Genomic DNA, 23,933 nt, shown 5'->3' on the forward strand with positions numbered 1-23,933 from the left:
GAGCCGTCACCATAGAGGAAAGACACTGCTCCCTGCGTCTCAGCACGTTGCATTTCCATAGAAGCCTTCCTATGGGACGGGTTTGGTGCCGACAAAAAAAGGACCAGAGCTTCACCTCGTACGCTTACACCCGTGTTCACGTCCTCACAGAGCAAGAGACCATCGCCCAAGCAAAAAGGCGTTCTGCATGAGAACTTCTGAGCACAGTCTCCCAGGAAGGTGCTGCTACACGGCATAAGCTACGGTTTAATCTACCCAATGCAGGCCAGAATTTGAAGAAGGACTTTTGGGGCACTGAACTGTATTATTTAGACCTGGTTCTGAGCAGCACATTTTAATGGCTGTCTCGCTACTAGGAGACAAGTGCAGGGAATACAACTATTAACAACGGCTTTGCAAATTACTAAAGACCCTCCTTTGTGGCAGCTGAAGAAACAAATGACTCCCAGACCGGAGGGCACACAGTTCCTCTCCTAGCAGCAGTGGGCTTCTCTCACAGGGAGAACATTTGTATTAGTTTTTCAAAGGGCTTGGTATAATACTGCTGGGCTTACCTCTAATGTACTGTGAAGAGACTTGAACTGCTGCCAGCAGGAGGGCTGTGAAGGGACTTCTGAGGCACTGTGACAGGCCTTCAATTGACTTTACTAGCAGCTTTTACATATCTCTTTGGAGCTCCATTAAAACAGTTTATTCAGCGTTATTCCAATTGCTTTCATTAAAGACTTGTTTTGTGCTGTTCCAATTGGAGCGCTCTCTCATTCTGGTACTTCTCTGAAGTTTCTGACCGGGAAGAAAAAGCTACCACAGTTATCCTGCGGACTGCTTAGTTTTTACGTAAGTCCCTTATCTTCACATACTTTGAAGTACTTGTTCTTTGCATGCAAATCGTTCCTACCCCAAAATTAAATCTGAACTGCTGCAGCAATGCTGGAAAGACAGTTATGAATAAAGGATGTATTTTATTAGACCTCAGTATGCACGGGCTATGGATCTGCTTTATTCACACTGAAGAGAAATACTCTTACTTAAGAGTCAACTCTGGTAAACTCAACCCCAAACTGTAGGACAGTTAGGACAGAGTCAAGTTTAACATGGGGCCTTCTGCTGTCGAAAGAGGTCATTCAATGAAAAAGGGGGAGCAATGGGCTGCCCTGAGCCCTCCCTAATTTCATTACCAGCTGGCACGTCACGCTGCAAGTGCCAGGGCTGACACTCAGCCTCTCTGTCTAGCACAGGGCAGCTCCTGGAAAAGCCAGCTCTGAAATTACTCCCTATCTGGGTTGCTTCCACTTGGGATCTGCAAAGTCAACATTTGTTCTAGTAATTTCTCCCCATCTTTCCCAGCCTGCCCTTTCTTCCTTTTAAAATGAAAGCAAGCATTTCCTTGAAGAGAGGACAGGCCTTTAAACATCTGAAATAGCTCTGTACTAGATTTTTCACTAGAAAGCTACAGAAATTCCTTGGATGTTTCCTACAGCACGGCTCCCATGTTCATAACTCATAAAAGTTTCACATGTTTAGGCTTTCATGTTCTCTGAGCAGAAGCTGTGTTTTTTTCCTTCTTTTTAATTAAATTCACTCAAGGCTCATGAACCTAAAGAATCAGGACAACTTTTCTTTCTCCGAAATTGTCTGTATCTTTATATAGAACAACGAACTTCTTTATCAGAAGTAGGTTTTGAACTAACCTTTTTCACAATATAAAATAGCACAAACATCGTTAGTAAACACCGCTGAATTGCTTGCTGCCCTGGGCTTCATTCCTTTTATAACCTTTCTGAAGACTCGCTTTCCTTAGAAAAATCCTCACAGCAAATTCTGAACTTGTTTCCAATGACAGCTGGCACCTCCCCGCCAAAAGCACTGACACTCAACTTCGGGCTGTTCATGTTCTTTGCCATTTGCTCTCCCATGAGTGCATTTGTTGGGGGGAGTACCGTAGCTCGACCGAGTATGCGAGCAGCCAAAATATTTGAGAAGCCAAGCAATAACTCTGTTGTCATTTAAACAATTCCAAATCTGGGTTTGTACTGCGCAGTTCAGCTGCGAAACATGCAAGTGATGCAACTAGAAAGGAATATTATACCTCTCTTCCTCCCTCTCAGCTCCCTTGTGAAACATTTAAGGGAAACTCAGATGATTTTCCAGCTCAAGAGAAAATGAGGCATTACTTACACCACGGGGGCCCAATCTATTACCCTCAGGACATGGGGATAACGCCCACTGACATCACTAGAGATTACTCATCTGCGGGGTGGGAGAAGAGGAGACAAAGATACTCTGTACAGACTGCATGTCTAGATCCCAGAGCTTCTACAAATTTGTCTTGAAATTTCCAGCCATCAAACTACTTTGCCAAACCAGCCAGTTTCTTGGCCTCTCAGCTCACCTGCTCAGCTTTTTACCCTCGCAGTCTTGCTTTTTCACCATTTCATTAGCTAAACTTTTTAATGTGGGTTTTGTAAACTTTATACCTACTCAAAGAATCAGCAAAGAGAAAGACAAATATACAAATGATCGTGTTCTAGATTGTTCCAAAAATAACAACCATGAAGACCTGCTTACAAAACTTTTTTTTTTTTTTAAGTGATGGTGAAACTTGGGCTGTTGCTTTTTAAGCAGTTAAACAGCCTCCCCTCAAAACAGTTTGCTGTTTGGTATCAGAAAGATTACTTTTCTGCATATGTAACAACAGAAGTAACTTTTTAAAATGCAAGAAACGAACTGGAAAAGTGCCAGGGCTTGGAAATGCTGGGAAGAAGGCTAGGGAAGCTGGTAACCTTTGGCTGGAAATCCACTTTCAAAGAAGGAGCCTAAGGTGAACAAGGCATCTAAAAAGACAAATGAAAAATATGCTTTCTTCTAAATATTTTCACCTGTGAAAGAGGCTATAGAAGGCTGATGATTTTTTCCTTCTGAAAACATGACTTAATTGTTGGTCACATATTTTACTCCTTTTCCTGAAGAAAACTCCTAAAAGTTGAGTTTACACCCAGAAAATATCAGGGTAGGCAAATCGGAAACATAGCACTTCAACAACATATTGATAGTTAAATTTATTTGGGAGTGTACCAGGTACACAGTTGCTAGCTGTCAGTCAGTCCCCTATTTTTTTTTCCTCCTTACCTCTCTGGCTTTCCCTCACGTTCTTCTCTTAGTTCTCTTTCTCTCACAAGCATCTCTGCCGCCTTCCCTTTCCCACAGATGCTTACACCACTTCCCCCCAACTCTGTTAATTCACTTGTCCTCTCTGCTGCTCCTCTCCACCAACCTTAAGTCTCGCTTTGTCTCCCTCTGATACCTGCGTTTCTGACGTGGAAAGCAAGGCTGGGACTGTCTCCTCGTGCTCATCAGTCACGGATGATCATGGAAGTCACGCTCTACAAGCAGCAGCTGCAAAACCAGGGCGACACATTTTCCCTGCTTCTCCCAATGAAAAACGCCTCACTGAGCGATGTGACAGGGAGGACTCTTTGGGAGGGCTGATGGCAGTTCCTCCTGCGAGGTTTCACAGCTCTGCGGGAAGATCTCACTCCTGCCTGCAGATAAGGCAAACGGATCAGCTCTTCTGCACGCCAACCAGGATCATACGATCACAGGCACAGTAATGTAGATACCAAGTAGGTAGCCAGCGGGCTGTCTGTTGGTCCGCAAGGGTCCCTAGGTAAGGTGTCGGACTCTCTCCTACACTTTCCCATTCTGGTTGGTGGGGTCCGTTGAGGGAAAGGGACCATAAAGCAATCCTGCCCAACTGTGTAGCAGCAGAAGCTGGAAAAAGCACAGGCACAGGCTTTGTAATGAATGCCAAGGACTAAAACACGCACATCAATCCCTTCTATGGGAAAAATAAAGAGGTAAAACATTAGCATCTCAGGCCTGCGGATAGCAAAATCTTACTTTCATTAGAAGCATAGTTTTAATAGTAGCAAACCAAGGGGGAACAGGATCCAAACAGCACCATTCCTAAGCAAAGCAGTGTTAAAGAGCAGAGGGCAAATGTTCAATAACTGGAGAGACCACGCCAGTAGGGTATAAATCCTGAGCACTCACTGCTTATTACGAAAGAGCAGTACTTGACTCAGCACTTTTTCCAATGAAAATCTTTCTGCAATCCTACCCTTCAAGCAGAGACAGGAAAAGAAAAAATAATTAGAAGAAATGAACCCTAGGGAGAGACAGGCATTTTTATTCATAGAGAAAGCTTACTGAATCAGTAATTCTAGGACTTCACAATACTTGCTAAAGTCAAGATATCAGAATATCTTTGGCAGAGACACAGGAGCACGGAGTCAGACAGCCTGAATGCCACCACTGTCCTTCTATCCTACTGGTTGGCTCTGGGACCAAGGTAGCATTTCGCCCATCTGAATCCGGGCCAGAACGTATTTCAGTGTTCCTCATTGACTGAGCTACATGTTGACATCAAGTCCTGTGACAATGATGATGACTACTAACTGCTAGAGGGGGAACAAAACTAAGTCTTCGCTTCACCCTAACAGCACTTCTTTGTCTGCTTAGCGGTAACGCGGCCGCATTTGAACAACACAGAATGTAAGGAGATACTCCAGGCAGGAGAGACCAGCAGCCTGTTAATGGTGGTGTGGGAAATGAGGCCGCTCAGAGCTCAGGGCAACTTGTCAGTAATGCCATCAGCTTCAGCCAGGACAGGAATTGCCTGCAGATGAAAGAACTGGCTGACGGCAACCACTAGCACGCTGCCTCTAGCGTAACCACCCTCCCCTCCCCACAGAACTGCAGAGCTGGAAGAGGTCCCCTGACACAAAGCAGGCAAAACAGTGCCTAGGGTATCTGTGACAAGCCTGTCTTACACCCATCCTTCCTGAGACAGGTTCACAGTCTTCCTAGCCAGCCTGTTCCACCACTTTGCTACCCTTCTAAATACAGTTTTTCTATTATAGGACCTAATCTCTGCCACAGACTCGCTGCTTATTTTTTCCCTACGATCAACGAACCTGGAGAACAAGCCGTTTTTCCCCTCTTCATAAGACACCTTGCTATCCTGGAGGCCATTAGTGTAGAGCATCTTCTCTTTTTTTGGCGGGGAGGGGGGAAAAAAAAGTTCCTCATGTTTTCCTCATAGGTCACTTTCTTTAAATCTCTTGTCGTTCCTACTGTTGCCCTCTGGACCGCCTCTGATTTATCTACATCTTTGTCACAGTGCTGCGAAAAGCTGAGCACAGTACTGCAACTGGGATCTCACTGGAAAGGGGCGAGTAATCTCTGACCGTACCACCCTTGAAGAAAGTTTGCTCTCCCCTGCTTTTTTTTTTTTTTTTTTTTAATAAAGCAAACCATCACAAAAACTTCAGTGCATTTTCTGTTCTATTATCCAAAGTCATGAAAAAAAAAAAAAAGACTCTGGAGGATCAGGCCCAAGACAGACCAATAAAGGATTTCACTTGAGATGTGTCACTGATGGGACAGCAGGAGGAGGAGACTGTTTTGTTTAGACACTCAGCAAAAAACCCCCCATCTTCCAGATGGCTGAGAAGAAAAGATTAGCAAACATGATGACATGATAACACAGAGATTCTGGCACAGACTGGGGAATGGCAGAGAGCCCGAGGAAGGGACAAAGATGAGCAAAAAGCACATGGGGAACTGAGAAGGGGAAACAGAACTAATAAAAGAAACCCCTGGTACTGATAGTGAGCGTGGCCTAGAAAATGTGTGAACTCCTTCCACTCCACATAAAGTCATTAGCATGTCCTCTCATAAAGATGTAACTTAAAGCTTTCATGGAACATTTCAGCTATTCATCGGCAATGAGAGACTCCATTAGCCAAGATGAAAATTGGGGACAACTCTTTCCAATTTCAAATCTGTAGAGAATGGAGAATGAATAGAGTAATTACCAGCACAAATCAACTAATACACACTGATTTACAACTACAAATGAACTGTGAGTTTGGAAAGTACAGGCACAAACTGCACCTGTAATTTGGAAGCTAAAAACCCGGCGACCCCCCCACCAGCACTGTATTACTCACTGTAAACATATATTTGACTTTGAAGAACTTGCCAAAGGGCTAAGAGTCTGGCAAGCCAGCAGTGAAGAACTGCAAATTACCTCCCAAGAAAGAAGGAGAGACAGGGAATGAAAAGTAAGCAAATGAGCATAAAAGGTGTGGCAAGAAAAGAATTTTAAAATACAAAAGAGAAACATTATGAAAAAAGGGGGGAGTAGCCTTTTACCAACCACAAACCAAAGCAAATCTATCATTCTGCAGATAAACCAATTCACCATGTTTCTACTATTTTACAGAAAGCATTTTTTTCCCTTCTCTGTCGATTTTGCTCTCCTTGCTCTGTTTATACCTTTCCAACTTGTTCTTTCCCCATCTTAATGTGTTTGGAATAACTTAAGAAATCAAATAGCATGGAAATAAAACTGCAATAAGAGATCTGCTTAGTGACACCTCCAGACTTTAGATTTTGGCAGTGATGAAAATGAATTCTGATACTACTCAGCAAGACTTAGACTGAAATAAACAGGTTTACAGAAATAACTGTTTTCACAGAAAGTGTCTGCCATCTTCAAAATTTCTTGACTACTGTCAAAAGCTTAATCCAAACATTTTTGGCTACAAGTAAGAATGAAGGAGAAAGTGTAACTGGTTGACTTTTGGGGGAAGGTGGGTGAGGGGGCAGCCTGTTAAATAAAGAGATGAGGTTTTCCAAGAAAAAAAAATTACAACCTTAAAAAAAAAAAAAACCATGCATAAAAGGCAAACAGTACCAGCAAAAGGCTTCCAAAGTTTCATTTATTTCAAAATGCAGCTAACTACAGACTTCTCATCAGCTCTTCCCTCAGGCCATTCCCAATTCCTTTTGAAATTCTAAAACTACAGGACATGTTTTTAAACAGTGGGGATACGTAATGATTTGAACAGTTTATTACAAGGTGTCAGATTTTCCAGCAGTAAATATGTTTAAGATCAGGACCAGATTGTTTAAGCAGAAATACTGTTACTCCTTTCTGACCCAGGAAGTTAGCAGAAATTCAGGGTCAAAGTGTCATTTTATTCTAAAACAGAAGTTGATACAGAGGATGCACATCTCTCACATGGTCTTGCTATTTACAACGAGCGGACACGAAAATCTATTTCCCTAAACACAGTAGGAGATAGCTTATTTGCTCACAGTGCTCAACTTCCACCTAGCTGACACTGAACTCAAAAACCTCTCTTTGTTAAGTTCCCATCCATCCCTCAGGGTTTTCACACAATGCTTGTTTTGCTCGACTTCTTGCTTGTTTTCTCTCCAGTGGTCTGGAGTTATAATTGCTTCTTTTTCATGGTGAGACACACAAATATAAGTGCGTATGCATTTTCACAAGCAATGACATATGCTTGTGCTTTGTATGGAAGCTGTTACAGTTTCAACAGTTTTGTTCAATGAAGAAGATCCACTGCTCATTATACTTGTGAATATTAAAAAAGGACAGCAGTTCACCTACTGGTTACAAAAAGAATTAAGCTGGCCCACAGTAATATATCTGCATCCCACCACAAGTTATTGAGATTGATATAGGAATTATTAAGTCACACCCCGGAGCTGCAATGGTCCCCCAGCCTTAACAACTAGGAATGTCTATCGGCAATAGATGAAAGACACCCTCAGGACAGATATTAACTATGTTTAAAAATCTCATTTATATCTGTGATTTTCAGGAAAGAAGAGCTGTTAGGGTGACTTCACTGTCAGGCAAGTAAAAATAAAAGAGCAAAAAGTAACATTTGTGAGGATCCGTATTTCGGAAGGCTGACATAAATGCCAGTTGGAGTTAGCTGCTGTACTGTGCAGAAATGCAGCAGGCCTCTCTCAGACTTTGAGAGATTACAGACTGCCACAAAATAGTTAAGACTAAAGTGAACTAAGAAAAACAGAGTGGTTCAAAGTCCCAACAGAGCTGAAATACTCTCAAAGTGGGGAATACAGGGATTTAAAAACAGACACTTTGGATTTGTAAGGGATGATACAAACACACACATGGAGTTGTTTGAAGATAAGGTAATTTTTGACAACAGCACTTGTAGGAGGGCTTTTAAAACTGTTTTCAGCTTCCTCAGAGACTGACTATGAAGCTGCATTACAGAAAGCTGAGGAGCCTTGCACTCCATAAAAAAAAAAGGAAATCTGTGACAGTATATGAGAGTTCTCTCTAGAAGGAAAACACAGGAAAAAAGTGGGGGGGGGGGGGGGAAGTTGGGCTACACTTTTGGCCAAAGTCAGGCCAAAGAACCACTTCACGAAGGAAGGGCTCCAGAAGGAGGTGGGGAAGACACTCAGACTCCAGAAGGAAAAAGCTTTTGCTTTAGATGGTTTATCCCAGTTCAACAGAAATGGCTGTGAAAAGCCCTTTCCATAAGATATCCTCTCCATTGCTGTTGTCTCTCCCAGAAGTGGCTCGGTCAGATTGATTGGCAGATGCCAATATTCTGAAAAGGATGAAGATGTGCAAAGAATACTATCACTTTGCAAAAACTAGAAGTACGCACCATGGATATAAAGATAAAGACAACACGACGGACTTGAAGGGACAATGGCGAAAACTGCAGCCAAGATCGATTAGACTATCATCACTGAAAGCCAAAAGACATTTCTTAAAGTTCAACTTACTTTCAAAATGTAGATATCCAAGTCAAGAACTGTCAGAAAGATGTATAGTACAGCATGAGGGGTGGGCGAGGGCAGGAAAAAGAAAAACAAAACCACAGGCAATAAAAGGTGGAGAAGTAAAACAGAGATCGTCTAGCGGTGAAGTTTTCCCCTCATTAAAGAAGTCTGTTTCCAAACCAGCCAGATAAATAAATGGGGAAAGATACAAACTGTGGCAGCAGAAGAGGAGGAAAACCCTCAAGTACATGAAGAATTTGTCAAGCCTTTTAGCAGGGCTGTTTAGCAATACTAAGTGGACATCTGAAAGAGGTTAGGAGTTTCAGGGCAGATTTCCTGGAGCGCCTCTCAGGACTCAAGGACCCTGATGAATGGAAGATAGGCAACTACTTCAGCCAAGAGCATTTCTGGTTGCAGTGAGGAAAAAGCAGATTCTAAGTGTCTTAGTTTTGATATTACGATACAAATCTTCTGTGACTCCCACACCAAAAAAGCAGCAGCCGCTGTTCCAGCTGGAGGTCATGGGGGCTGTCATCCTTCAAGAACAGCAAACTGTGGTGGGAAAGAGGAGGTGCTCAGAAGAAGCAATCTCAGTTTTGCAGAAAAGATTACATCTCCGTCACCTGAGAGACCTTCAGGGTGGGAGGTGCATCCCCAATCACATTGTCAGGAAATCAAAGGGACCGACTAAAATTCTCAGCTGCTGTGTTTTCTTACGATACCTTCCTCGGTTTAGCAAGGGGCTCTGCTGATCTCAAATCCTGGAAGATAACTCGAGGAAGCAGATCTAAGAAATCCTGGCCTGAACTATGAAACCCTACCCAGAATAGATACTTAACCCACAGTGATGCGGTTACTCTTTGCTATTTCTGTTTCCGCTAGGTACCGTTTTCATAACAAAACCACACCACGGCATTATTTAGTGGCTGCAGACATATTTTTCAGAGCACTCGACAAAAACTGCAGTAAAGTAAAGGTCACTGTATTATGTGCATATCAACCTTATTAAAACAAAATAGAAGAAATCCATCCAACCATAAAATAAAACATCAGAGCTAATCCTGAGAGGCGGCTCCACATAATATAATTAGCACCTGAGATAGCAAAAGGAAGTGTGCACAGATCTCCAGAGAGAATTTTGTTCAAAGGCACCAAAATGTCCCGCAAATACAGGTTAAGAGGACGTGCGAGGATCATTTATGGATTGAAAAACCTAAAACCAGAGCCAGCCATACTTCATGCTGGCCTCAAAGGTGTACTGACAGACATTAAGGAAACTCTCTACATTTTATCACATACATCCAAAATGTAATCTGACTCTCAGGAAAGAAATCATGTTTGTGAAACAGGAAAAAAAAAAAAAAATCTTTCTCCAGAACAAAGATGGGGCAGGCTTCTTGAAGGGTTGGAATGATCTAAAAGAATGCTTTTAGGCCCTGGTGCCAGCCTTCCTACAGGTACATCAGCTAGCCAAGTATTTTATGCATCTGAACAGCATTTTCACCAGACAACATATAGTTTCTTTCATACGTACTGCTTCTTTTCCTGAAGTAGTTATCACTGAAGCGCAAGTTCAGCAATATTGTAACTGCTCTCCATTATCTCTAAACTTAGGAAAATATAATCAAAACAGGAGACGCAGCTATGAAGAGTATGCATGCTGAGACTGCGATCCATATTTAGTTTTGTTAAATTGCAGACTGGCAAAAATGGAGCGTTAAGTGTTATAGACTACATCTCAATATACCTGTCTTAACTATAAGGATATGTTACATCCTTTGTCCAGAGTCGTGCTGGAAATATGGACGAGAGGTGGAGCAGATTTGTGATCTGGGGTTTCAGGAACAGCCAAAATAATTCCGTGAAAATCTGCATCACAGAAATAACTGAGAACCACTGTAAGAAGGAGGAATATCGGAAGAAATAGACTGTAGTCATGGGAGATTGTCACCTGGATGGTCACATACTGTTAAAGATTGGGGGACACCTTCTCCAGGTGACAGGGAAATCAGAATACAGGCTCAGCTGCTTTGCCTGAGAAAGCATCAAACTGGTGATCGCGTAAGAGGCTCAGAGGGTTGAGCCCCAAGGCACAGGCACAACCAGAACCGGTAGATTTACCACCACCCAGCAATGGTCACGTCCATCTCGCAGTGAAGCCCCGCAGGGCTGGGTAATAGAGCTGGGCAACTAAGTGCCTAAGGGTTTTGGCAGATTTTCCCTGGCAAATCTCGGCAGGGCTGGGAAGTTGTTGAAAGTCCAATGGGAACATGCCCTCGTTCCTCAGCCGCTCTGGTCCATGCCCAGCACCTTAGTTCAAATCGTCCTTCACAGGACACGGGGCTTTGCGCGAACCCAAGCCTTCTGTCAAAGCCTTCGTTGTCACCGTCACTTAACAAGGCTGTTTATGTCTAGCTGAAATTCTGTACTGTGCTAATGGTGATCATTAACAGGACTGAGGATACCCCTCGCGTGTCCTGACCCCTGGCAGTACTGCCAGACATTTCTTCTCACTACTTTATTGCTGTTCTGCTGAACGCACATGGCTGCTGTTAAAATCCCAGCCAGCTGCTAACAACTGCTGGGTTTTTCCCAGTTCATTAGGAGGCCACAAATAGTTTTAAATCATGAAGCTAATTAAGCAGAAATAAGACTGCCAAATGGTCTAGGCCTCAAACAAAATACACATCTAGAAATTGCTGACCTGGTAAAAGATGGGAGGAAAGAGCTCGGCACCGTCTGCAGACTCTGCTTCAGCTCATCAGCTTCCCCTACGCACATATTTAAGTATCATCTTTGCGAATCACTACCTTGGTGCTCCTCAGCGCTGGCCAGGAACAGTAATTTTTTGGCATCAGGGCTTGCTGTCAGAGAGGACTATCCGCAAATCGTGCTCCCGGTTAGCCCGTCAGACTAACGGCCTGTTGCGAACAGCATTTCCACGCTTGCGCAAAGCCTCCCCCCAACTCCTGGTAGAATGGGTGTCCTGAGACAACTTTTCTGATCACCCTGGTAAGAGCGAGGTGCACATCAACCTGCACCTCTATCAGCAGGTACACAAGGCAACCTTGATGCCTCGCACTACACGGCCAACGAGTTTTCATCTCGGAGATACGGGCAAGGCCTGTAATAGGTATCTGAGTCTGAGGGCTATTTCTTCAGCACGACACAAACCCCAGTTTCCAAGTTCTTTGCCCTACTATAGACATATCTTGGGGCCAAGTTTGGAGGAGTGCTTTCCAATAGGAAAGAAGACTGAATGCATATTTCCCCCTCCCATATATTTCTGTGGGAAGCCACTACAGCTCGCTTTTTTCACAGGTGATAAAATACAACTGACATGATTCATACCTGCTAAAAACCAGACCAAAAATTATTTAATATTATTAATAATATGTAAGTTGTATTATATATTAAACACCAATTTAGGAAAAAATCTATTATTGTTTCATTAATTTTAGACTTCAAAGCACTTAATCACACCATACCAGAAAGCAAAAGATTGGATTTTTAAGGAACAACAGCTTTTCAGAAACCAAACAGAAGTAAGAGTTTTCAAATTGAGAAGGGACATTTCTTTTTTTTTTTTTTTCTGGTCCTTACAGATGGTATGTTAAAAAAAAAAAAAATCATTGTAAGAAAAATACAGAAAGTGAAACGCTTGGGGAATTTAATTTCTCAACTGCACCGGATTAAGAACAAAAAAAAGTTCTATTAAAAATTTTAAATAATGTATTTAAAATCACATGAGAAAAGAAATACTATACCACCAGTATTTTTAAGACAGACTAGAGACTGTAGACTGTAAAAAATAACAAGCAGCATCTCACTGAAGTCAATGAGAGTCAAACAAAGAAACATCATTAGGAAACAGATGCAGGGATTCTCCTGCTTCCCCAGAGTCCCAAATGCATTTCTAATTTCGCTCCTCCTTTAATCACTGCTTTGCACACACACAAGTATTGCTTATGGTCATCTGTTGAGCAGTATAGAAGATGAGATCCCAGAGTGATCTGTAGACAGGATTTGGTTTTTCGAGGCTGATAAATAAAGACCCTTCAAAAACTGACTCTCAGAATGAGAAAGACTAACTGTGCCATGCACATTACAGTGACCTGAATCTGAGACAGAGAAGGCTAGAGCAGAAATTCTGGGTCCCTTACGAGGCTAAATGCAACTTGCTCTCCTACAGAAACACATTAGAAGATCCGTTTATCAAGAACTTTTGACTAAATACAAATCTTCCCAGTAAATCTACTGCCTATTTGATTAAACAAGCAAACAGACTGCTCCACTAGCCAGAAGCCAAGACCAGGAAACAGTTTTTCCTGGACCTACAACCACCCACAGTCTTGAATTTCAGTTTCATTCAAGAGTGGGAGTGGAAGCTTAGAGTAATGGGAGAGAGAAACTTTCAGCTTTCTCCTGGGAAAAGCAAAACATGATTTTGGTTAAGGAGAGTCCTGAGATTTTCTAATTCAAGGTCTCATCGTCTTTGCAAAAGCGAGCACATTTGAAATTTATAAACCTGTTTGGCTACCAACTAGACATAACCAAAAATGGCAGGACTCGCGTGAAGAGCAGGAAACTCCAACAGGTTTTTCTGCCTTGCGGGAACGTAGTCTGTCCTGCCCAGCCCTCAGCTGCCGCTGCAAGCGTAGAGAAGCACCGGGTCCCTTGTGACAGGCTGTGGAGTCCAAGTCTCCACGCAGCCGTCTCTTGCCTACTGACAGACCAGTCCTCGGGACTTTACTTCAGATAGCACTGATTTACCACCGGATTCTCAGTTCTTTCCAAACCAAACAATTCATGTTCTCATCCAGCACTGCTCCAGCCCCACTGAACAGGTATTTCAGTTAAATGCTAAGTAAATAAAATCAATAAATACAGATCCCTGGAGTTCTAATAAGAGCCCCCTCCTTCTCTTTGCCTCCCCTACCCATATCAGGACCAAGCACCGACAGTAAGAAAGGAGCATGGACACAGTTTGCTTTTTATGGGTGGGGCGAAAACAGCCAAACCTAGCTTTTAATTTTTGTTTCTCTCACTGCAATGCTTGTGACAGGAGTCATGGTGCTCTGGAGTCCAGCTTTGCTAGCGGAAGGTTTCAAAACCAAAATACAGACACCTCTTTCGCAGATACACATTTTTGTATGTAGCACGTAGAGGCTGGATAGGTATGGCAGAAAGATCTTAGTGACACTCGTTTGGAACAAAACAAGTAATTCCTGCTGCCTTCATCCACTCACAAGCACTCCGACTGTCACAGAAATGCAGGTTGATAAAATCTTCATGCTGTAGAGCCTTATTTCCCTCCGGGTGCATTGCACACAGATCTAGAGTAGGGTTACAGTGCTGGTGCATTGCTTGAACCAACCTAATTCTCTCCCGTGGATTTCCATCTTCCTCCTTTTTCACTAGGGCAAAACTAATGATTCTTATGCTTGCCAATGCTCACGCATTTGGAGTAAGGTTTATTTATTCTGGCTTCACTTTCATGGTCGTCTTTTCACAGCTCCATAGTACTCCCAAAGAGAGGAGGTTTACAGTGCATTTTAATGGAGATTTTAGAGGTTTTGCAGATTCAGAAAGGAGAATCGTATCCACATACAAAATGCAAGCTGAGCTGCTGGGTGCTAGAGGGGACATCTCTTTTGTGTGCTTGCGAGAGAAAGCAACTGAGACAAAAAAATATCGCAATTCCCAAAGATTTATCAAAGCAAGCTGTCTTAGCTAGCTGAAGTCTGCTGGTCGCTTTTCAAGAAAGTGAAAGAAAAAAAAATTCTTGTTGTATCCATTGGTTGATTATACATTAATATGTATACATCTTCCCCTGGCAAGTTCCCCTCTATTTTAAGAAACTTATGCCAGAAATGTACTTGTATAACTTTCACCCCATTCCTTTCCCAGTAAAATGTTAACCCTTAAAGGAACTCTTTTTTTGATTCGTTGCCTCAATTTCCTCTGTGATTAGCAAAAGAATTAACTTGAATATTTGTTGGAGGTCAGGAACAAAAGCCTACAGAGGAGTTAAAATGGTAACATGATCCTGATAAAACACTGGAATCAGAGGTAAGAGTGAGGAAAGATAAACTACAATAGGGTGAAGGAGATACGCAGGAGAATAATTGGACAATTTGATGAAAGCCTTTAAAGATTGCACACAAATACCAGGAACATGGTGAATAACCCAGGAAAGCATAATAATTCTGTACACAATCACAGCTGTAACTGTGGGACTTCGTGGGGTAAATAGCTGCATAGAAGTATGGGTATAGAAGGAAATCAAAAAGGCAAGGGTGGTATATTGTATCTAAGAAAGAAAGAAAAAAAGGAGGAGAGAAGCAAAACAGAACAGAAAGAAACTTGCTCAAACGGTTGCAAAGTGATGAAAGACTGATTTTCCGAATGACCTTAAATAGGTAGATGACCAAGTACAATGCTTTGAGGTGGACCACCTACCCAGAAGAGTAAGGCAGGGAGACTAAGGAGCCAACAGTAGCATCCCAAAATAAAAAACTGAGGGTAATGGTGGGCTTTACCTCCCTGGATACCTTCCAGATAACCATTACCCAAGGGCTTATAATGCCAATGATGTTTTGGGGAAATGTTAGGTGATTTTATACTTATTTCAGAAGGCAGAAGAACCTACTGTGGAACAGCTATTCCAGATCTGCTTCTAACATTGAAAGCTTTGAAGTAACTGGGTGAAAGTATCCAGAAACAGTAGAGCACTCTTTTTTTTTTTTTTTTTTTTAAGAAAGGGTGAAGAACAAGAATGACAGAATAAGATTTAATTTCAGCTTCCTATGCAGAAGCTGTTGCTTAAGCCAGTGTTGATAAATAACCTTGAAATTTTAATCCATTGGCCATTTCTCCCCCTCCTATTTAGCTGGTTTTTTGAAACTGGAATGGGAAGCAAGTTTCCAGACACACACACTTCCTCCTATTGTAGCTGCACTGTGGTCAGAAGACAAAAATTCTCATCCATTTAAAATCCACCAGCACTGCAACGTTCACTCCAAAAGAATGGCCTAACAGTCGTACGGTGGCCTTTCTCCTGGCATCACGTCTCACGTACACTGTTAGCAGATCCCAGTGCTAGTTTTTGAGTTGCCAGTGTCATTTCCCCTGAAGTCATATCTGCTGTGCTCTGTCCAGGCTCGCTGGTCACCCTGACCCGGAGTTCACTTCTCTAACAACCCCCCCTGCTGCCATTCATTCTCTGTTTCTTCTCCCTTTGGCAGGTTCAAGTGCTTTTTCTATCCTTTTAGCCACATGTCCTTAGAGGTGCGGTGGGATTCATTGCAAGTTCATCAGCTGTGAGGACTCGGTTCCTGTGCTGACAGTTTTATACAGCCGCAGAAGTTTAAGCTGCTATGAGAATCTGCTGACTAGTTCCCATCCCAATGTTTCCCTCCCAGGAGTCAGAAAATTTGGTGTTCAAAGACAGATAAGAAAAGGGCATAAGTCCCCCATCCCAAAACTGGATCAGTAGTAAACCTATGTGATTTAGGTTTGCCAGGACCATCTCCATTTCTGCAGGAAAAAGAGCCAGTGTCCAAAGCACTGAGCTAAATCATAACCTTCATGAAACACTGGGTACCACAGGGAAATATAGCATAACAGCTCCTAAACCCACACAGTTACTATAAGGAACAGAGCCCAAGGGACACACTGCAGAGAGTAATAAAAAGCGAATGGACTAAGGAGGGAAAACAAACAGTAAAATCAAGCAGGCAAAACACAATCTCAGTCCACCAGCTTGTCCAGCTTTTGTTTGTTGTTTCATGGAAACCTCCTCTAGAACAGAAAGCTGCCAAAAATACCACCACCACCCCTTCCCCAAACCTTTGAATCCCAACCCAGAAATGTGTGTCCAAAGAAGTGCATACACCCCTATCAAAAGCTGTGAGAAGAGAGAACAGCCCACTTCTGCTTTTTAAAAAAAAAACTTGCATTTTGCCTGCACAAGAGAAATTATTTTAAAAACAATCCAGAAAAAAAATCCCTAAAGTATTCTAGTGTCTTTCTGGCAAGTGTGGTCACTTCTCCATCTTGGGGCCCTTTTACAGATCAAAATGAATCTCATCAGAAATAGCATAAATAAAGTAAGGAGAGAAAAACTGGAAACCCTTGTTTTCTGCAGCAGTAAGACAGAGCACACCATGCCCAGTTCTCTTCCACCCTGCAGTGCACTCTGTCATTTCCAGAAACTTCGTGCAGGTCAGACATGGCCCCAGATGAAAATTCCCCACGCAGTTACGCTAGCGGCAGCAATTTACCATCACTTCCATTACATGTAACTCACAAAATGAAAAGGAAGGTAATGAAGGATTGAGCTGACAGTTTCAAGTTTAATCTTCAAGCAATTTGGCAGTCATATGGAAGGTATTATGAACTCAAAATCACTCTTATTTGTTCTTGATGTCTTTGTTTCATTCTTTGCAGTGTTTAACATTAAAATCTATTACAGCTTTGGAGCAAGAAGAAGCTATCACACCTAATTTAAGGCCCATGAGTTCCCACAAATAGCAGGTATTACAACTAGGCAAATACAGATTAATCCTACTGCACATTAAAAAAGTGAAAAATAGCTGATATGTGTTTTTTCTCCCCATGCATTGCCAAGTTAGTAAAAGAACAATTCACCCAGAAACAGATGCAGCAGATAAAAAAGTAGCTGTATTAGAAATTACTCTTATGTGAACAAAGCAAGATAACCCCCAAAAACCTTCCTCAAATCTTTTCTGGGTACTCCTCGGTTGGCTTCAGTTCATCATTTATGTATTTAAGTTTAAAAAAATAGTAAATTAATAGGTCAAACTGAGAGGTAGACTGAGGAAAAGGAATGTGACAAGTGAGAGGAAGATTGAGGAAGAGGAATGTGACAGCCAATAAATAGGCTTATGGGCTCTAAAAAGTTCCCATCAATAACTGTCTGAGAGTACTGAGCTAAAAATTATCACTCTAGAAAGTACTAAGAACACTATGGGAAAGCAGCTAATAAAGTGATGAGGCCAAAATTGAAAGCAGTTGCAGAGGATGCACATTAAGCCTGGCTCAAGATGCAAAGGATCCCTACCCTGGTGCCAAAACCACATGAATCTAATGACACGCTCAGTTTATATGAGGACATACGACTCAAGAATGCCTCCTAGCAAGGAACTTCTGCCAAGTTGTTCTCCGTTCACTCTGGTGACAGAAATTGTTATTAGTATCAAAACCACACTTGCAAAAATTTTTTAGACTTGGGTCTATTTAAACACAAGCCTTCCTATAGGTGAATACAGGAACTATTTACTTACAATAGTCGTAGAATCTATTCACTATCTATAGTCATGTAAAGGCAAGTAAAATACTCTTAAAAGCTAAGTATTCCAGGAAACTTTGGTTTCTTTGGTGGGCCCATAATGAGGATGGACACTAACATCAATCATACAGGGAACTTTGCAAAGCTGAAAACTATGTAACAAATTATCCACCATCACACATTTCCTTTAGCCAGTGAAACTGAAGTGACAGACTGTAACAGGATGAACTGCCAAGATAACCAACATTTTTCCCCTCAATGTGTCTCTGCTCAAGTATATTATTTATATGTGTAATGGGACAAATTTCATATTGCAGTAACAATTTAAAAATGGTAATAAGAACTTACAATATTAGCCCCAGTAAAATCAGCTGTCAGTAAAAAGGAAAGAGAAATGCTCGTCGCGTAAGCTATCTCTAATTCATCACCGCGAGCTTAGTCAGGTTGAAACAATTGGAGCTGGCAATGACTTTTATGTACCTGGGACAAAGCAGCAGCTCCCTTGCCTGCTGGAAATCTAGAGACCAAGACCTCTGGCAAGATAGATCCCAGAAATCGGTGTCTGCAGCTTACGCTGAGATCTGCCAGCACAGTGGAGCAAGTTTCTAGTGACTGCACGCTACCATCGAAGAATCTCAGGGGACAGAGCAAGTTACCACTGCAATTCACATCTGAAATGTGTCTCATTGCCTAAGAACATGTCAGGATGGTACAATGCTGGATATCCCCGTCATCCTCAGGGAGGACTGGTTGCCACAGGTCCTAGGGAAGGTAGTTTAGATATGCACTACTGCAGCTGAGCTCAGAATCACCCAAAATCACTTCGTGGGCTGTAACTAGCTTGGAAAGCAAGTAGCGAGGAAAAAAATACCCCCACACCTACAAAACAGATTGAAATGAGCAAGAGGGAAGTTAGAACTGGGAATCACCGTTGGGTAGCTGCAAGAGGTCTTGTCTTCTTCCTATTTCACCTTTCTCTCAGTTTTCCATTTCTCATTAAGGAACACCTCAAGCTGCCTGTGTTGTCACTGAGGACCAATTTACAGCTGGGCATATTTAGATAACCCTGCTTGGGTTTCATTTCACTTCCACAGAGCCCCGAACTACAGAGGCTCAGGAATCTCACAACCATAGGAGCCATCCTATGCAAGTGGGAACTTCTCCAGAGTAGCAAAGACAGCTGAAGGCAAGAACTACTACAGTTACCTCAGGTTATGCCATTCAAAACTCTCACTCAGAGCCCTCAGATGGCATCCTTGTTGTACGGTAACTTTAAAACTCTCTCGCTCTGACCGAAACCCATGCGATCTACGATGCGCCAAGCTGAACCCAGCCTAACGGTCAGCAGCAGGACAATGTGCCTGCTCAGAATAAGTAACTCTTCAGCAGTAAACCAGCTGTGTGGCTAGCTTGGCCTAGGCAGGGTTTCCCCTCCCCAAAATATGTTATGATTAAAGCCTTGTAAAATTTCCTTTTGTGCTTCTCTCCTCCCAAGCTGCCGCTACTTAAGAAACGCAACCATCATAAAACAGAAATCTCTGGGTTTCAGGCTTTATTATAGGTTAAAACTCACCCTGAGTCAGTTCAGTCCCATGCAGGGATAAAACAGATTATGGTAGAGAACATGCCAATATCTAAGCAGGGGGTGGAAGGACAGACTCTACCATTAGAAATCATAACTTACTCTTTCAAAGTGGAGCAGATAGCACTGGTTCAGGCAAGCACTGTCCTCGCTTTGCTTTCTGTTTTGACTAATTAGTGAAAAGATTCTGTATATATAAACACACATTCTCAATGTACCTACCTCAGCAGCCCTTGCTTGCTTTCTCCTGCATATATTTCTTTCAGCATCACTGACCATTATCTGAAACGCAGCAGAGAGGCACAGCTTTCACAGGTGTGTTTCTAAAACTGGAAAGGAACAGAAAAGATGTAATTAACAAATTAAACAAAGAGCTAAAAGAACAGTTAAAGAATATTCAGCAGTGGCGTTGTGCCATTTTGTGTGGTCCTCAGAGCAGGCTTATTATTCCTAGGTAAATCACAGCAACTTTTCTCCTAAACTGGGGGTGGCTGCACCTTAGATCAGCAATATCCTAAAATGCAGTGATACGCTAAGGAGCAGTGAACAAGAATGTGAACTTCTGTTTGCAACATTACTCTTCTCTGCTTTCAATATTACTCTTTCCTGAAGTTTTCCCTGGATGTGATCCCTCTTCAGCAGAGCAAAGTACATCCCTGGATTTCCTTCTCCAGTATTCCGACCCTTATTAACATTCTCCAGTGCATACGAATCAAATACAAGACTCATGCCTTCAAAACTCTTCACAAAACATTTTTGGCCTCATTTCTCGTTCATTCTTTGTATTGGTAACATTTTCAGCTTCGATGCCCATTCATTCTGGCTTCTTCTGCACCATCCTACATACAAAGAACACTCTTCCCAAACCCAGTCCACCATGTTATGCTGCACTCCTGTTTCTCTTAAATGACGCGTGCCCTCAAGGAAATAAAACCAAGAACAGTCAAATAGTCCCTCAGTCCTGTCCTCTTGCAATCCAGCCTCTTAGAGGGTAAACATTCAAGTCAGAAACTATCTAGTGCACACCATTCCCATTGTGTTGCATTGTGTTTAATGCTTCACCTCTTCATAGGGCATTGGCTGAGACTCCAATATGAATATTAAAGCACGAGCCTCGACTTCCCGAGTTCAGAGACCCAAAGCTGAAATGGAATGGCATTTTACTACATATGTCCCAGAAGCCACAGGGCAGGACTGAACAAGGGAGTGCTCAGTAGCGCCAAAGGCCAACGCTGATTTTATTTAAACAGACAACTTTTCTCTTTCTGGGACATGATAGGGCTTTCAATGACAACTCCAATCAGTTGTAATACGACGGGAAATCTTTCATTTCAGGCCCTTACGACAGCAAGGAAAATTAGTCAGAAAACTAAAAGGTGTGAGCACAGAGCCTTTGAATTTGGCTAGAAATGCAGCAGCACTGATCGCATCGGCAGTAAGCTAGAGAGCGAGCTTTCCAATACTCTCACTAACACCCACGGGCCAGCATGGCAGAGAAACTGATGTGGCGATACTCAGACCAACTCTCCGATATCCACCGTTCCATCGGCCGGGACTCCAACGCAAGCCAGCCTTGGTCTGACAGGTTGCTGGCTGCCAAATTCAGCACCCACGTGAGCATGCCTGCACTACTCTTGGAACCAGCTCTGGTGAGAAACAGTATAGCACCTTCCACGTGACAGGGGTAGAGAGTTAAAAACCCGTGCTGGATCCGCACTAGCTCCACGCTGAGCTAGCTCAGGCATGTCTGCCCAGGGTTGTAAGGAGCAGGAACATATAGTGACTCCGTTGCTCCAGATGGAGCCAGCACAGTAAGAGATCTGAAGCTGAGCGTTCAGCACCAGGCCTGAGGAGTCACTTGAAAATGGGAGCAGTAGAGAACAGGAGCAGAAATCTGCCACCTCGCAGTTAATAGTAAGTCCATCCAAAGCCAAACTAGCTTCCTCGTATATTGTGCTCCACCACGTGTCCTGCAACATCCCTCCCACGCAGGTCATGGGGACACCAGCTAGCAGAGGAGACAGTCTCCCACAGCGCACAAAAGAGGACAGACAGAGGGTTATGTCCACTCTGAAGGCAGCTAAGCAAGCTTTGGGACACGCCTCGCAGGCCTGCTTTGCCAATCTGCCACTAAGGACAGCGGCCGTGTGTGCTGTGGGTTCCCTCCTGCTCACTTTTGCTTCAGAAAGAAGCATGGCCACGCGAGGGGGTGATGCGTACCTAGGTCTCACCCTGCGATATGAGCGGAGGATGACCTTGGTGCCCACCAGATGACCACAACTACAGGCGCACAATGAAGGGCACCCACCTTGCAACAGAGCCACAGAAAGCTGCCGTCTTGAAGGCGAAACAGCGGTGGGTTTTGGGGGCAAGGGAAACGCAGAGACATACAGAGCTGCCCGCTGGAGAGGGAGCACCTGAAACACTAGGGAAGAAGGAGGGGATTACAGCACGCCGGCATTTTGCAGTGCAGTAGCGCTGCGAGTAGTGGACACAACGCTTTCCCACAAGAGTGCAGCGCTTGCTGCTTAAGTAATTAGAAACAAAAGGCCGTACAAAAGGCAGGTGCAACAGCAGGCAGCTGCAGTTACACGGAGGGATCTGCTGTGGAATTACACAGCCTGCCTCGGCCACAGGAGGAGTCCCCACGCCACGGCTCACCAGCGGGGACGTCCAGCGGGCCCTACCTGGTTAGGTAGAGCCACTTCCACTTCCCTAACGAGGAAAAAAAGTATCCTCACCAGGACCCTACTGCATAATAAGAACATACATTTCTCTTCCTAGACCCTCTACAGACTGTACTGACTGTAACTCTGACTCAATCTGGAAAGATACGCCCCGTCACAAGATGGGTAGAAAATTACCAAGTAAAGGGCCAGTTGTGTGCAATTACCCTGAGCAGAAGAGCACAAATCTGGTTGTGGTGTCGATTATGGATCCTTTTTCACCCCAGATATGAGTAGGGACATGAACAGACTGTTCATGAAATAGCCCTACAGAAACAAGGCTCTCATTACCGATGAAAGAGAATGTCAATTAAAATTTTAGCATACAATACATGAAATAAAAAACGCAAAAAAATAGGATGCAAGAGATTCGTGTATTACAGGGACATTGAATGAACAAGATTTGTGATTTTAAGGTGAGGGGAAAAAAGTATTGAAGAAAATAGATTTCTATTTTTAAACAAAAATGTTTATTTGAAGAATACTAGCAGGTAGCTAAGGGAAAAGAAGTCTTCCTAAATTCAGACTCCATGTTCTTCAATTTTAAACTTTTAGTTTAAAACTGAAGAAAGTTTTAGGACACCTGCAGATGGGGACCTCTGTAAGAATACAAGTGCACTACCAAGAGGAACAGGATTTTTTTTTTTTTAATTATCCCTAAACCAAAGTTATCTCAGTCTACACAGGGTAACTGGGTAAGGTAACAGTCAGCAGTAGATAAATTGACTTTTGTTCTTCTACCTGGTAACAAATACATTTATTAGCTGGTTTGCGACTCGATTCCTGACTTCTGTCCAAGGAGAGTTTTGCCTCATTTCTTCACGTTCTTTCCTCCAGCATTTTCCAGTCATCCCATTTCCTACTAGCAAAACTAAAACTAAACTGGGCATATGCTGTCTACTGTTATTATTCCCATTTTTTAAGCTGCCACTCATATAGTTCTTTCCTCTTAAAACTATCCTGTAACATTTCTTCTATTACCTTACACTAGATAATACACTTTGTCTTCCTAAAAAGTTATGCTGGAATGTCAGGCTTATACTCCTCAATTCTCTGGCCACTGCACGAGCACAAGGCACAGCAGTCTGGGAATTAAACCAAACAGTACCAGCTGCACATGTCCTCACTGGAGTATTTATCAAGCGAAGACACTTCTCATTACACAACAACTAAATGTGTTTACAAATACAGTGCTCCCTCCACTTGTGCAGAGACAAAGGAGCCTTCAGATGCAGCTACAGTTCCCGAAATGGCCTCTCCAGACCGTGGTTGTTTGCACTTCACTACTCACATAAACCAGCACGGTCAGTTTGTTCCTTCAGTGAAAGCAAAGCTCACTCCATAAACCAAACGTCCATCCCGCAACAGTTTTGAATTAAAATAAAAATCAAATTGTCACCAAAGAATGTTAAAAGGCAAATACAAAAATCCTCAAAACCTAAAATAATTATATGAAAAATCACTAAGATAGTAATTTAATTTTGTAAATACAGAGAGCTGTGGGGTTGTTTTTCCAAATAAAAATGGTTTTGAGAATCCAGATAGCAGCATCTGTCTGAACTCAGAATAATTCCTAGTCTCATTGCTGCCATCACAGCTGTACCAGTCTTGTGTTACCCCTGAGTTTAGAGAAGAGCAGCACTGAAATTATCAAAGAAACTGTCTGTTT

At 42.8% G+C, this 23,933-nt stretch overlaps 1 long non-coding RNA gene across 1 annotated transcript in view; it reads right to left on the reverse strand.

The window, feature by feature from the left end:
* LOC128142009 (uncharacterized) overlaps positions 1 to 19,867 on the reverse strand; it is a 130,738-nt gene extending 110,871 nt beyond the window's left edge. The window contains exon 1 of the long non-coding RNA XR_008235245.1: positions 19,761 to 19,867. This is a non-coding gene — a long non-coding RNA (uncharacterized LOC128142009). The remainder of the gene's footprint in view (positions 1 to 19,760) is intronic.
* Between the last annotated feature and the right edge of the window lie 4,066 nt (positions 19,868 to 23,933).

Source organism: Harpia harpyja, chromosome 5 (assembly GCF_026419915.1).
Source record: "Harpia harpyja isolate bHarHar1 chromosome 5, bHarHar1 primary haplotype, whole genome shotgun sequence".
Classification (NCBI taxonomy): domain Eukaryota; kingdom Metazoa; phylum Chordata; class Aves; order Accipitriformes; family Accipitridae; genus Harpia; species Harpia harpyja.